Below are 14583 nucleotides of genomic sequence, written 5' to 3'. Positions count from 1 at the left end.
AAGATAATCCTCGGCAGAGATGAGTGAAGATGCCTTTAAAGAGTATAATTAAGTCAAAGGCCCCCTTTGTCTCATTCCAACAACATAAGCTTGAAATGTTTAGGTGAAATGTTTGGGGTTCTAAAATGAGGGGCAGTGCAAATTGGTTTTAGGGGCACCATATCTTTCTGCAAGAGTTTTCTTAGGGATGCTTTTATCATTGCAGATTTAGTCAGTAAACTGACAGCCAATGCAACAACCTTGAAATCCCATGGACGCAGGATGGAAAGTTTCTAACAGAAAGATGGATGTTTGAGTCAAGTTGAGATGATTGACAGTGGGAGAAGAGAGATGAACCGGTGCCAGGAGAAACGTGGTATGGCTCAGTAGCAAGGGTGAAAGTGTGGGTGGGGCTGGTTTTTCACTCACACTCCAGCCCATGGTGTTCCAGCCAGACATGTTTGCACACACAGCACCCAAGAATGAATCCTGCCTTGCCGACATGAAGTAGAGCTCAGGACAGTCAAGGAATTGCGCTGATTTTCCCTACAGAAAGAGGATGTCTGGTAGAATAGACAGTGAATAACTAAGCTAAGCAATTAAATTAAGGTGGATTAATTTCATTCCTCTGAGCATAAACCTGGAATGTAATGTAGTGGTAGGAAGAAATAGTAGGCAAGGGTCCAGAAACAGCTTCATAGCCAGCATCTGACACTATGCTGTGGTGACCCTGGTCTCAGATTCTCTATGTTTCTGTGGTGGTGTGACAGATGGTCCTGTAGTCTAGATTTAACCCCATGCTACACTGCAACTGCAGACACGGGGCAAGGGGTCTACTCTAGTCCTTTTGTTGAGTAAGGTAGGAGATTGTGCTCCTACCATTAAATGGTAGTTATATGCCATTTAAGGATTTCTGGCCTAGAGATAGAAGGAGTAAAATGCTGGACTGGAGTGCATTTACAGAGGGCACAGAAGGGGACATATGAACTGACAACCTTGGCAATGGGTATTAATACTTAGTTAGTGCTACAATGAATCATATCATTGCATGCCATCTTTTATCCTTTCACGTGGACACAAGCTAACATCCTAACTGGGTTCTTAAAGTGACTATGCACATTTGTTACACTATGGGTAATCCTTGTGCACCTGATTTAACAACCATTTCAGCAGCCATGTGCTTCTCCCAGAAAAGATAATTCATGTGTGTGTGTGTGTGTGTGTGTGTGTGTGTGATTTTTGTATCTAATTATGTTGTGTATACTTGATAGTACACATACTTGATATTACATATACACATAAATACATACATATAATTTACATATATGTATATACTTTATGCTACATAAAGCAAATAAAAATTCTGTTATGGCAATTTCCAGACCAAATGACAGAAGGTGACAGAACCAGAGGCACTGCCACAGGCACCTGTTGGGAGAGGACAGTTCAGACTGTTTTCACAAGAAGCAAAAACTCAGAGAACTCTGTGAAGTCTCTAAGAAAAGGCCAGGAGGGCACCTGCAAGTGGTTGGTGGCAGCTTTAAAGATGCCCCTATGGGACTGCCAGGACGCTCTTTCTGGAATGTTACACGAGGCTTTGAAGATGGATATAATTCTATCCTGACAGTGTTACCCTAGTCATTTCTATGTCCTTTTTAGCTCCAATGCCTTAAGAAATCCAGCAACCCTCTTTGCAGTCCCCAACCTACGGGCTTCTAAAATGCCCCTGCGGCTGGCGGCCGAGGACTCAGGGTTCAGTGGAGGACAGGCTCTGGGTGTCCCCCTGGACAAGTTTCCCACTAGCTGAGAGGCAGGCTGAAGCACAACAAAAGAGGAAGAGCAGAGGAGTTTTGAGCTGGCCCGGGACAGTTCAAACTGTTTATGCTTAGAGGTATAAAACAGTGTTTTACACCTTTACTTGGAGGTATAAAACAGTGTTTTACACCTTTACTTGGAGGTATAAAACAGTGACTTCTTGGTGCTGCTTGCTGCATCCTTCTTGAGCGTAATGAGCCCCAAGTATTCCTGATCACCTTTCCTGGCGCTATGGCGAGCGCTCATTCCTCCTGCGTGGAGGGTGCCAGGGACTCGGGCTGCCTGTGCCATGCTGTCAATTTTCTTCCCGAACCCCCATACGTATGCTAATCATTCTGTTAGTCCTCCACGCAAGGCTGTGAGGTGGTGGTTGTTGCTGCTGTGTTATTTCTTTAGAACTCTGAAAGGACATGCTCACTCCAATGTCCCCATTGGTCTGAGCTGAAGGACTCTGCCTGCAGTGTCCTGCTCCATCAAACATCGCTCAGTTCATCTCCTCGGAAGAGGAAGCTGCCACTTCCGAGTCAGATCTGACTGTCACAGCCTCTGTAATCACCTGTGGTAGGCAGACTCATCTGCCCCCTCCACCCCCGCCAATTGTACAAGCCCAAATCCCCAGAACCTGGGACTCTGTCACCTTACACGACAAAAGGGACCACACAGATGTGAATAGTCAAGAACTTAAAATGGGGAGATGATCCTGGGTTATCTGGACAAACCCAAGGTAATCACAAGGTTCTCAGAAATGAAGAGGAGAGGTAGGAGACTCCACATCAGTGTGTCCCAATATCAGAACACTTGTCTCACCCTCACAGGCTTTGAAGAGGGGGAGTGCACCTCCAGCCTCACAACGCAGGCACCTCTGGAAGCTGGAAAAGGCAAGGGAACGATTCTCCCCTGGGTCTCCAGGAGGAATGAGGCTCTGCAGGCAGCTCCATCGTAACCCGCTGAACCTTATTTTGGACTTCTAACCTTCAAAACTGTAAGATAATACATTTTTGTTGTTTTAAGCCACTAAGTTTGTGGTAATTTGTGATAGCAGCAACACAAAACCAATGCATTGCTTCATCTTCAAATGCTACATTTCTAGTGGCATTTTTAAACAGTTTATAAAGTGTACAGATACATGATGCAGATATAATGATATAATTATCACGCAAATAAGGACCCATTCTTGGGAGTGAAAGAGGTGTCATTAATAATTACACAGAAACAGGCACAGTGACTCAGGCCTGTAATCCCAGCAATTCAGGAGGTCAAGGCAGGTAGAACACTTGATGTCAGGTGTTCGAGACCAGCCTGGCCAACATGGCTAAACTCTCTCTCTATAAAAAATACAAAAATTAGATGGGTGTGGTGGCGGGCACCTGTAATCCCAGCTACTCGGGAGGCTGAGGCATGAGAATTGCTTGAACCCAGGAGGCAAAGGTTGCAGTGAGCTGAGATTGCACCACTGCACTCCATCCTGGGTGATGGAGTGTTTTTGTGTTTCTCAAAAAAAAAAAAAAAAAAAAATTACATGGACACAGTAGGCATGACTGAGAATATCTGGCTCAAACTGTGAGGTACCATCACCCTGTGGAACATGACAGACACGTCTCCAGTTCTGTTATGTTTCTGGTGCAGCTCTGCAGGTTTGCATCTTGCTTACATGGAGCACCGTGGGTGAGAGGCGCAGTCAGGTAAGAAGCAAGTGCAAGTGAGGTTTTTTCTTTCATTTCCCAGCCATCTTTCTTCAATATGATGGACTAGGGTCATGTCTGCTCCTAAGATGAGACTTCCCCTTCCTCTCCATTCGTTTTTCCTCTGACACCCTCATTCCTGAATACTTTTACTCAGGCGCTCAAGGTGCCAGTACATATGTTTGGTGGGAGGAGGAGGATGTTTCTTCACAGGTCCAACACTGCAATATCTTATCCCTCATCACCTTTGAGTGCCATCATGCCAGAATTCCACATTCTCTCTTTCCTGTTATTCCTATCAATAATTTAAACAGGAAAATAAAGCATCAATAGACTCCTCAGAGGATAAGATAGGTGATTAACTTTGGACTCTGGTGGTTTTGTCTCTGAATTTATCCCAGGCCACAGCAAAAAAGTAAGAAAGTTGATGGAAATCTAAACAGAAATCTGTGACTATTTTCTAGGGAATCAGAGCTCTTTGAGCTCTCATTGAGTATGTGCTCACAGAAAAGAACAGCCACAAGGCATCTATCCAGTACTACCCCATAAAAGAAAGACCACATGCTGAGAAACTTTTAGCAGGGAGAATATAATTACTGGAAAATACAAAAATTAATTTAAATGAACAATAATTGCTAGTATTTATTATGTTTCAAGAACTGTTCTAAGCAACTTACCTACTTTGTTCATTTGCTCTGTTCAGTAGCTCTGTGACATAGGCACTTATTTCTGTTTTGCAGATGAATAAACTCAAGCAAGGAGGAGCTAAGAATCTTTCTAAAAGTTACACAGCTAAAAAGAAGACAGAGTTTCAGTTAGGACCAGGAGGTCTAGACACAGGGCCCACAGACTGGAACTCAAAAAGACCCTAACAGAACATATGGGAAATATGAGCCAGGATCAGGCTGTCACCAGGTCAAGGAAATGAAAATATTTTTATGAAAAATACAATCGCTTAGACGAAAAACACAAAGAAAGGCTAAATATTAAGTTGGTGTAAAAGTAATAGTGTTTTTTTTTTGCAGTTACTCCTAATTACAAAAACTGCCGTTACTTTTACACCACCCTAATCGCAAAATGACTAGCTCACAGCAGGCGGAAGTGAGCTGGGAAAATCAGGAGAGGAGGTCTCCAAATAACTCCCTTAGTGATAAGCGGATGGAAACAAATTTAAAAAGAAAGTTAAGAGGAATGGAAGAAAGAAGTTGAAGTATCGAAAGTCCTGATATGAATGACTCAAGTAGAAAAAATATCAGACGATACATTTTGTTAAATAATGACAGAGAGCCTTGCAGTATTAAAGAAAGTCAGAAGGCCGAGGATGGAAAAGTGTGCAGTGCCAAGCAGAAGCGACAGGGGAGACCCCATTTGGCCATGTCGCGGTGTAATCCCAGCACTTTGGGAGGCTGAGGCGGGCGGATCACAGGTGAGGAGATAGAGACCATCCTGGCTAACACGATGAAACGCCGTCTCTAATAAAAATACAAAAATACAAAAAATTACCCGTGCGTGGTGGCGTGGCCTGAAGTCCCAGTTGCTCCGGAGGCTGAGGCAGGAAAATGGCGGGAACCCGGGGGGCGGAGCTTGCAGTGAGCGGAGGTGGCGCCACCGCACTCCAGCCTGGGCGGCAGAGCGAGACTCCGCCTCCAAAAAGAATGTCAGACACAAAGAAAACTGTTTATTGCCACACTATTCACAATAGCAAAGACTTGGAATCAACCCAGATGTCCATCAGTGACAGACTGGATTAAGAAAATGTGGCACATATACACCATGGAATACTATGCAGCCATAAAAAAGGATGAGTTTGTGTCCTTTGTAGGGACATGGATGCAGCTGGAAACCATCATTCTTAGCAAACTATCACAAGAACAGAAAACCAAACACCGCATGTTCTCACTCATAGGTGGGAACTGAACAATGAGATCACTTGGACTCGGGAAGGGGAACATCACACACTGGGGCCTATCATGGGGAGGGGGGAGGGAGGAGGGATTGCACTGGGAGTTATACCTGATGTAAATGACGAGTTGATGGGTGCTGATGAGTTGATGGGTGCAGCACAGCAACATGGCACAAGTATACATATGTAACAAACCTGCACGTTATGCACATGTACCCTAGAACTTAAAGTATAATAATAATAATAATAATAATGGAAAAAAAAAAAGAAAGAAAACTGTGAGGTGTTCCGGAGGGATAAACACGGGGCCCGGCGAAGCGAAAACCCCGGCAGCAAAGGGAGGCGGGACCCAAAGCCCCAAGGGAGGGGCGGCCCCGAGATCTGAGCGCACCACGAGGATGGCAGAAAGGAATTCCCTGGGACAAAGGACCACAGAATGGTGACCACAAGATTCCTCTTCCAAAAGGTACTTGAGGGACGCGATTCTATGAGGAGATATAAACTGAGGCGCACACAGGGATACATGGAAAGCAAGGTTCATTTACCAATAAACAGGCGCGTTTTATTGTATTTTCAGTAAGCAGTGACTAAAACCAAAACCACGTCAACAAAACAAAGAGAAGCACATCTGCAGGAACCGGAACCCAAACTCCAGGTGACAAGGCCCCGACGGAGTGCAGAGCCCGACGGCAGCAGAGGCGGAGGCGTGGCCGACAGAACATCAGAATATGAGACCATGAGAAGCAGGTGAATATTGTATCTTGTTTTCGGTAAAGATGGAAATTAGGAGGGAAAGTTAAAGGTCTTTATAAAATAAAGACAACTCTAAGAAAATTAAAATTAAATAGCTTTTTAAAGCACTAGAAGAAAATATACCTAATTAGAAATAACAAGAAAAGAAAAAGAAATAAAAGCGAAGTTTAGTAAATAAAGCACAATATGAGGTATCAGCAATATCGGCAAATGCAGAGAAGCTAAACTTCCCAAAGGACAGATCTCAAATTTGCTTGATGAAGAAAATGAACAAATCCAGCTTGTCATGAAAAGACACACTGAAAACAATATGTACTGACTTTTTTTTTTTTTTAAGTAAAAGGATTTAAGAAAGATATGCTACCAAATACAAACCAATAATAAAATTAAGATGGTGATTTTGTTACCAGGCAACAGAAGATTTAGGGCAAAATCATCCTAAAGAACACAGAGGGGACACTACTGATAATATGACACATTCAACCAAGTGGATAAGGGTGACAGTAGGCACACACGTTCCCCATCAGTGGAAAATGCACTTTGTTGAAGACACAGGAAGCTGTCATGAACATCTTCTGTGTTAGAGTATCAAGAAAAACTCAGTAAATTCTAAATCAGAAACTAGCTCTGAACAATATTTCTGACCATAGTCCAATAAAACTGTAAACAAAAGAATTATTTCAAAATTTCATATAGGAGGAAAGAAACAAATCCATATTAAATGTGTTAAAAATGAGACATGAACTTGGGAAATACTTAGAACTGAATAACAGTGAAAACAGTACACGTTAAACTTTGTTGGAAACTGTTAAAGTTGTACTTCAGAAAGAAACTTGTAACTGTGACAATACTAATTAAAAACAAGAAAAATAAAAAAGCAAAAGAACTCAACATGCAACCCCGAAAGTGGGGGGAAAAAAGAGAAGACACAAAGAAATGGAAGGGAACAAAATACGTTTTTTTAAAAATCAGCAAAATTCAGGAAAAAAAACCCTGATAACATAAATAATAAAATCTGCTTCTCTGAAATGTTAGCAGAAAATCTCTGGCAAAGAAAATTTAAAAACAATATTGAAAGGAAAGGAAAAATAACTGCAGATTTAACTGATTTTAAAAGAAAAAAGCATATTAGAAACAACGACAATACATTATAAAACCAATTGACAGGGCAAATTTCTGGGGGAAAAAATAAAATACCAAAGAGGGTCAGAAAAAATCACAGAAAAAAAATCAAATAGACAGATGATCGTTAAAAAATTAATAGGAAGAGAAGACCTCTATGAGCAAAAAAGGCCCATGCTTTCTTACAAGCGGGTTCTATTAAAATCTCAAGACTGGCTATATTGTCCAGAGGACGAGGTCAAGACACCTGAGAGGGAGACTGGCCTTACCATAAGAAGAGTTAAGGATGATACTCACACACTCTCCCCTGGCCTTATCCCTCACCTTACTACACACAGTCACCTTCAAGGTCAACAATCCAGCTTCGTCATTATCAACAAATACCTTTGCACCTCAAATTCAGATGCGTGAATCTTGCACTCTGGCTACCACCTCTTATCTCTCTAGCTCCCTTCCCGTTTCCCTGACTCTGAACCATCCTTTGGTTCCACCTTGAACTACAATCCATAGATCACCTCAAGCTTTCAGTGTCGCTCTATCCACTGAAGTCCTCTCTTCTCACCACCCAGTGTGACCCAGTGTGACTGCCACGGCCATTCATCATGATGCCCTTGAACACATCCAGCTCCCTTCCCGGCTCTTGCTTCCTGATCCTCACCCATCGAAACCACAGCTTGACTGTCGCTCTCTGTCTAATTCCTGTGTGCATCAATTCAGCCCGAGTTTCACTGGAGAAAAGCCAAGCACTATATGGGTCTCACGTTAACTTAATGGCCATGAACCTCAGTGGGGCTTTGGTGCTGCTGGTATTTACACTATTCATTCCTGCTCCAATTGTTTCTTCCCTCCTCTACATGAGTAACTTCCATTTGCCCCCTCTCCTGAAGCCCCCAACAAATCTCCCCTCTTCGCTCACAGACTTGGAGTCATCCAATGAACTTGTTCACATAATTCCCTTAATTGTTTCTACCCACTTCTAAACATCAGGAATGGAACGCTGTGCCTTCCCCCCACTAGCAGAGGGTAACTGTACCATTATCTAAGGCAAACCTCTCCATTTTGACAGGCCTCAGGCCCTCCTGCCTACTCCACGATACTGAACTAGTAATTCTTTCTTCCCTTCGATGTCATCAGTTTTCCCCGTTCTGGATCACTTCCATTAAGACATCTTTACAATATGAGCTTTCCTATCTTAAGAAAATCCCAAGCTGCAATATGTCTCTATCTTGCTACTGCCCCCATGTAATTCTCTGCTTCCCTTTAAAAGCAAAACTATTCAAAAATGTTGTCTGTGTTCACTCTTTCTTCTTCAAACCCAACCCAAAATAGATGGTCATCACACCTCTCCAATTCCCTTCCCCAAGTCACTGATGGTCTTTTCCTCAATAATTCTGACTTTCAGTTTTCATTCTTGTACTTGACCTTCCAAATGTATTTGGCAAAGCATATCCCTCTTCACTCATTGATAAAGCTTCTTCTTTTGCCTTCTGGGACTACGTGCTCCACTGGTTTTCCTTCTATCTCACTGGTTGCTCCTCGTAGACTATCCCCCCCTTGTCTCCAGCCTCACCAAGTTGGAATAGACAAGGGCTTAGGATTTGCCCCCCTTTTCTTCCCTGGCTGCATGCTTTTCCTATGGGATTTCACCCAGCACTGTGGTTCTAAACACCATCTGCATGCAACTGATTCCTGAATTGCTGTCTCTATCACAGGTATCTCTCATGAAATTCAGACTATATATCCGATTGCCTATTCCATATTTCCATGTGGATCTCTAATTAAACACTCAAACTTAACATATTCAAGACAACTCCCAACTTTTTTTCTCACTCCCAAAAGCTGCACCTTCGGCAACCCTCACCTCAGTTGATGAGAATTCCAGTTACTAAGTGCCAGGTACTTGGTGTTTCCTTCACTCCTTTCTTTGTTTCATATCCCATATTGATTTCACCAGAAAATCTTTTGGAACCTACTTTAAAAATATACCCATAATCTTTTTCTCACCACTCCCTACTGCTGCTACTTGGTCCAACCTTAAACCATGTTGTTTCAAACAGCTGTGAAATTGAAAACGGGCACCCTTATTCCTTGTGGGAAGAAGACAGTCACCCTGCAGAGCACTCTATGGCATTTATTAAAGGCAAGCATGCATCTATTCAGGGAATCAGAGAGACTTATCCAGTTCATAAGAGATATGCACAGCATTGTTTGTGGGAGGAGAGAGTTAGAAGAAACCTAGGTGTCCTTCGCTAGGTGAACATGTAAGTAACCATGTAGTGAAAACACATTGTTAAATTGCATCCCACAGTCAGAAACGCAATTTAGCAACATGGAGAGATCTCGAAAACAGCACTGAATGGGAAAACAGGATCCGTAACACAAAACTGTGTGGCTTAAAATCACATATCTATGGTGTATCTTTCAAGGATACATTTGTATCCAAGGACATTTAATAAACACAATTCAGTTGATGCTTTGGTAAGGGAAGGATTGGGTCATTGATGGACAATGAAGGGAAAAATAATGAAATGAAATAAAACAAGAGAGTCCTTGACAAACCGGTAATAGCACTGTGCTACATGACTCATCCAACTCTCTTCACTGGTGAGAAAGAAAGAGAGCATACTAAAGCTAAAAGAAGTCTTAGCAATTATTTTAACCCAATCTCTGCCTTAAAACACACACATTCTATTATATCTAGCACCAACTCTGCTTCAGTCATTTTATAGAAGAACATCAGCTATACATTTAAGGAAATCCAATTGTCAAGAAACCCCTTTTAAGAAGAACAGAGCTTTTCTAGGAAATCTGCTGATGGAAGAGGGGTAGATCAGGTTTTCTAAAATGGCTTCATGCTGGATAAGTTATTTTAAAATGCCTGTTGCTCAACACACACACACACACACACGCACACACACACACACACACCAGAACTCTTTAAAAGCTGGAAAAAAACGCGAATAAAATAAAACCAGAGCCGGGTGAAGGTAATCATAGAAGCCAATGTACCAAAATTTGCATACAAAAGTCAAAACTGGCAACATAGTTTTGAGAATTATTGTGGCCACTTAGCGGAATGAGAGATAGGACTCTGAATCTGCTTGCAAATTTGCATAGTTGAATTAAAACCTCCTACACAAAGCCAGGACAATTGGAGGAACTCTAGCTTCAGAGAAACGGTGGGTGAAAAAAAAAATCTGACTGCCTGCAAGAGAACCAAGGAAGAACATCTTGAGCTCTGTCCTTTTTCCAAATGGAAAAATATCATCTCCATGAGAATATAAGAGCAAAGCTTGGTCTCATGCACCTGGAGTCCAAATGTGCACCACCCCCCCACCCCCACGCTCAAGGAGCCCCAGGCTGAGGCATTAAACATTTCCAGGCGGGCAGCACCCATTACATTTTCAGGCAAATCTCTGAAGAAAACAATCCTGAATCTTGGTTCCTAGGGATTCTCACATATTGTATTTGGCCAAATATTAGTGCATACACATGCACACACACACACACACCCCCATTAACATGCAATGAAAAAGTCACTGAGTGAGAATAAGCAGAAGCCACAAGTAATTTATTTCCATTCTCAAAGACTTCAGACATTGTAAAGATTAAATACCAAATAAAAATAGCCAAGAAAATTGAAAGAATATAAGTGAGAGAACAAGGAAGATATAACTGATAAGTTTTCAGAACTGACAAAATTAAAGGAAACCAAAGAGACACACCAGGAGAAAGTGGAATGGTATCTTTAAAAAATTAGAAAAACAAATGCAATACAAATTGCTGTACATGATCAAGTGATCTCCCAAGGTCAAGAATGGGATAATAATATTTTTCAGAAAAGCAAAAACTGAAAGCACTTACAACCAGAGTCGTACGTAGAGAAACTTTGGCAGGATCAACCTCAGAAAGAATGTAAAGCATCCCAAGAGAAGATGTGATAACTGAGGGAACTGAGAGCAAGTGGGAAAATCTAAACCAACATTGGCTTATAGAACAATAATGGAAATGTCTAATTTCTGGGGCTAAAATTTAAAATATGAAAGTATATGTACAATGATAGCAGATTAGTCAGATGGAGGATGATAAAAAAACATCCTAAGGTCTTTGTTCTATTCATGAAAAGGGTAGATATGTTAAATTCACTTTAGATTTATTATTTTAATTGGATATATACAGGGAGAGCCAATACAGTAAAGAAATGCAAGAAATAAGAAAAAAGTAAGCATGATACAGGAAACAGAAAAATAGAAAGCACAAAAATGAGATGGCAGAAATAAACCAAATGCACTAGTCATCACCAGGAATGGATTAGGTAAAAAGACAAAGATTTCCAGATGAGAATCAAAAAATTAAATTATATGCTTTTTGCAAGAGATATGCCTAAAGCCTAAGAATATAGAAATAGAATACTTAGGTAATTAATTGAAAAATGTATGCCAGGCAGATAACAACTCAAAGAAATCTGGCCTAGTAATATTAATATCAGAGGAAAAGCCTAAAAGGCAAAAATCATTATTATAGATGAAGAGGGTCATTATATTTTTATTTAAGTTTAAATTGCCCATGAGGTTATAAAGATCTAAATATTTATGGATGTAATAAAATGCCACAAAATATAAGAAAAATTGACAGAATTACATGGAGATATAGGCAAATTCATTAATACACTTGAATATATTCATATAACTTGGTTAGAAAGTGATAGACCAGGCCAAAAATATTTAGTACCGATAGAAATATTTGAATGAGACAATTAACGAGCTGGATTTAGTGGGCATATAATGAAAGCTGCTTAACAATTTGAGAGCCATTATTTTCATTACTACAAAGAACATTTATACAAATATCATGTGCCGTGTCACAAAAGAAGTCTAAATGAATTTCAAAGATTATATTAAAGCAGGCCACATTCTCTGATTACACAGCAATCAAGTTGTAAATCAGTAAGAGACAGACAACATTAAAAATGCACGTATTCTGACATGTTATAGCTTTCTAATTCCAATGTCAACCATCAATTTAAAAAATTCAAAATGCAAACGAAAAGAATGCACCTCAACAACAATAAAAATTCCGCATTAAAATATGTGAAGGACAGTTCAAGTAAGGCTTAAAAGGAAGTGTAGAAGATTATGTGAGCAGAGAAAATTAATAAAGTATTAACTGGTTAATCTTTCTATTTCAGAAGTTAGAAAAAGCATAACAGTGGAAGCCTAGAAAGTAGAAAAAAAGGAGATAATAACAGATTCAACAGGGAGGGCCAACAATGTCAAAACTGGTTCTTTGAAAAGATTAAGAATAAACCTCTGAACAAGAAATGTAGGGAGGGGTCACAAATACTCAGTATTTGACCTGCAGAGGAGATCACAGGTAGATTTCAAAGGTTGTTAAGAATTTTAAAATTTTAAACAAATTCCTAGAAATATACCAAAACTAGCTTCAAAAAATCTGAGATTAGCTGTATTTAAATTAGAAAGCCTGAATAATCTCATAAGTATTAAACAAACTGAATGAATATTTTAAAATCCTTCCACAAAGAGAACACCAGACTCATACAGTTTTACAGGTGAATTCTGCCAAATCTTTAAGGAAAACACAGTTTTAAAGTGATACAAACTTGTATCAAAAATAGAAAAAGAGAGAGAAGACTCCCCCAGCCATTCTTTGAGTCTCGTATAACCTTGACATTAAAATAAAACAAATAAAGTATGGAAAACTGAAAACCATGAGCTGGTGTCATTCAGGAACAGATAGATGTAAGATGCTTAGACCTGTGAAAATAATAACAACGATAACAATAGCAGTAACTATTGACTAATCCAATTTGCATGTGGCTTCTTGGTTGCAGTGAGTCGGCCTTCATACCTGTGCTTCCTGGTCCCTGGCCCTCACCTTTCTCCCTGAACACTGTGAAGTGTGTTGAAGAGTGAAGGGAGAAGATCTAGCCGACTTAGGGCCTCTGTGTGAGCCGGTGTGGAGGGATGTGAGGAAGGCAGGCAGGTGGGGCCGGTCCACAGGGATTGGCCACTGGGAGCTGGCCACGGGCATAGGCTCAGTGCTGTGGGTCCCTGCCTTTGTCTTCCGGGCTGTGAGTCTTTGCTCGGCACCAGCCAGTGCTGGCTTGGTTTGCAACGGTCGTGATTCAGGGCAGAAGGTCTTGGTCCTTATCCTTGAGAAGCTTCCAGTCTTCTGAGAAAGATACACATTCATCCAAAAATTAAACAAATAAATGCAAATGTGCAACCTGTGATAAGAAGGAAGGACATGCAGTTCTGTGGAGCTCTAGAAGAGTCCGTAATGGGGATGCAGTCTTTTCTGATGATGAGAAGGCTGCTCTGAGGAAACACCATTTGATCTGAGCTTAAAGACACACGAAGATTCAGCCGGTCAAAGAAAGAAAGAGAAGACAGATCTGGGCAGGGGCAACAGCAAGTAAGTCCACCGGCCCAGCACAGGAGGGATCTCGTCCTACTGAGGAACTGGAGCCCAGTGAGGATAGAGAGAGAAGCTCAGAGGGAGGCTAAAAGTCGCAGGGCTCAGTCAACCAGGTCCAGAGCCCACAGGAGGAGTGGACTTGAATGGAGAAGGTCCTTGAATGGCTTTAAAAAAGGAATGACACAGCCAAGATAGTCATTATCTAAAACTCTTTCTGACTGTGGTGTAAAGAACAGAACAGAGCAGGAGACCTTTGCATCAGTCCAGGTGAGAGATGACTGTAGCTTAGACAAGGGTAGTGGTGGAGGTGGAGATACATGGGGGAGTGTTGGTGAGATTTACGAAGAAAAAGGACAGGGCTTGATGATTAAATATGAGATGTAAGGGAAACAAAGAAATCAAAGATGGGTTATCAGACAGTTGGAGAGGCCATTCACAAATAGAAACTAGTGGAGAAGGGCCAAATTAGGAGTGAAGTGAAGAAAAGATAAAACTCTATTCAACATTATCTGCTTCTGAGACAGTCAGATGGAGATTTTCTTTTTTAAATACAATATTTCTTACAGTTCTAGAGGCTGAGAAGTCCAGACCAAATTGCCAGCAGATTTATCACTGTCTGGTGAAGGCCTGTTTCTTCATTTGCAGGTGGTTTCCTTCTTTCTATATCCCCATGCAGTGAAGAGAATGATATCTCATGTCTCTTCTTTTTTATAAGGGCATAAATATCATCATAAGAGCCTAACCCGGATGGAGATTTTGAGTGGGAAACACATGTCTGGAGCTCAGAGATGAGTTCCGTGTTCAAGAAACGAATTTAGAAGTCCTCTGTGCATAGCTGAAAATTTCTTTTCTTTTCTTTTTTCTTAGGCAGCGTCTCACTCTGTTGCCCAG

The sequence above is a fragment of the Macaca mulatta genome, chromosome 17, assembly GCF_049350105.2.
Source record: "Macaca mulatta isolate MMU2019108-1 chromosome 17, T2T-MMU8v2.0, whole genome shotgun sequence".
In the NCBI taxonomy this organism is placed as follows: Eukaryota; Metazoa; Chordata; class Mammalia; order Primates; family Cercopithecidae; genus Macaca; species Macaca mulatta.
Note: the sequence above shows the minus strand (reverse complement) of the source record.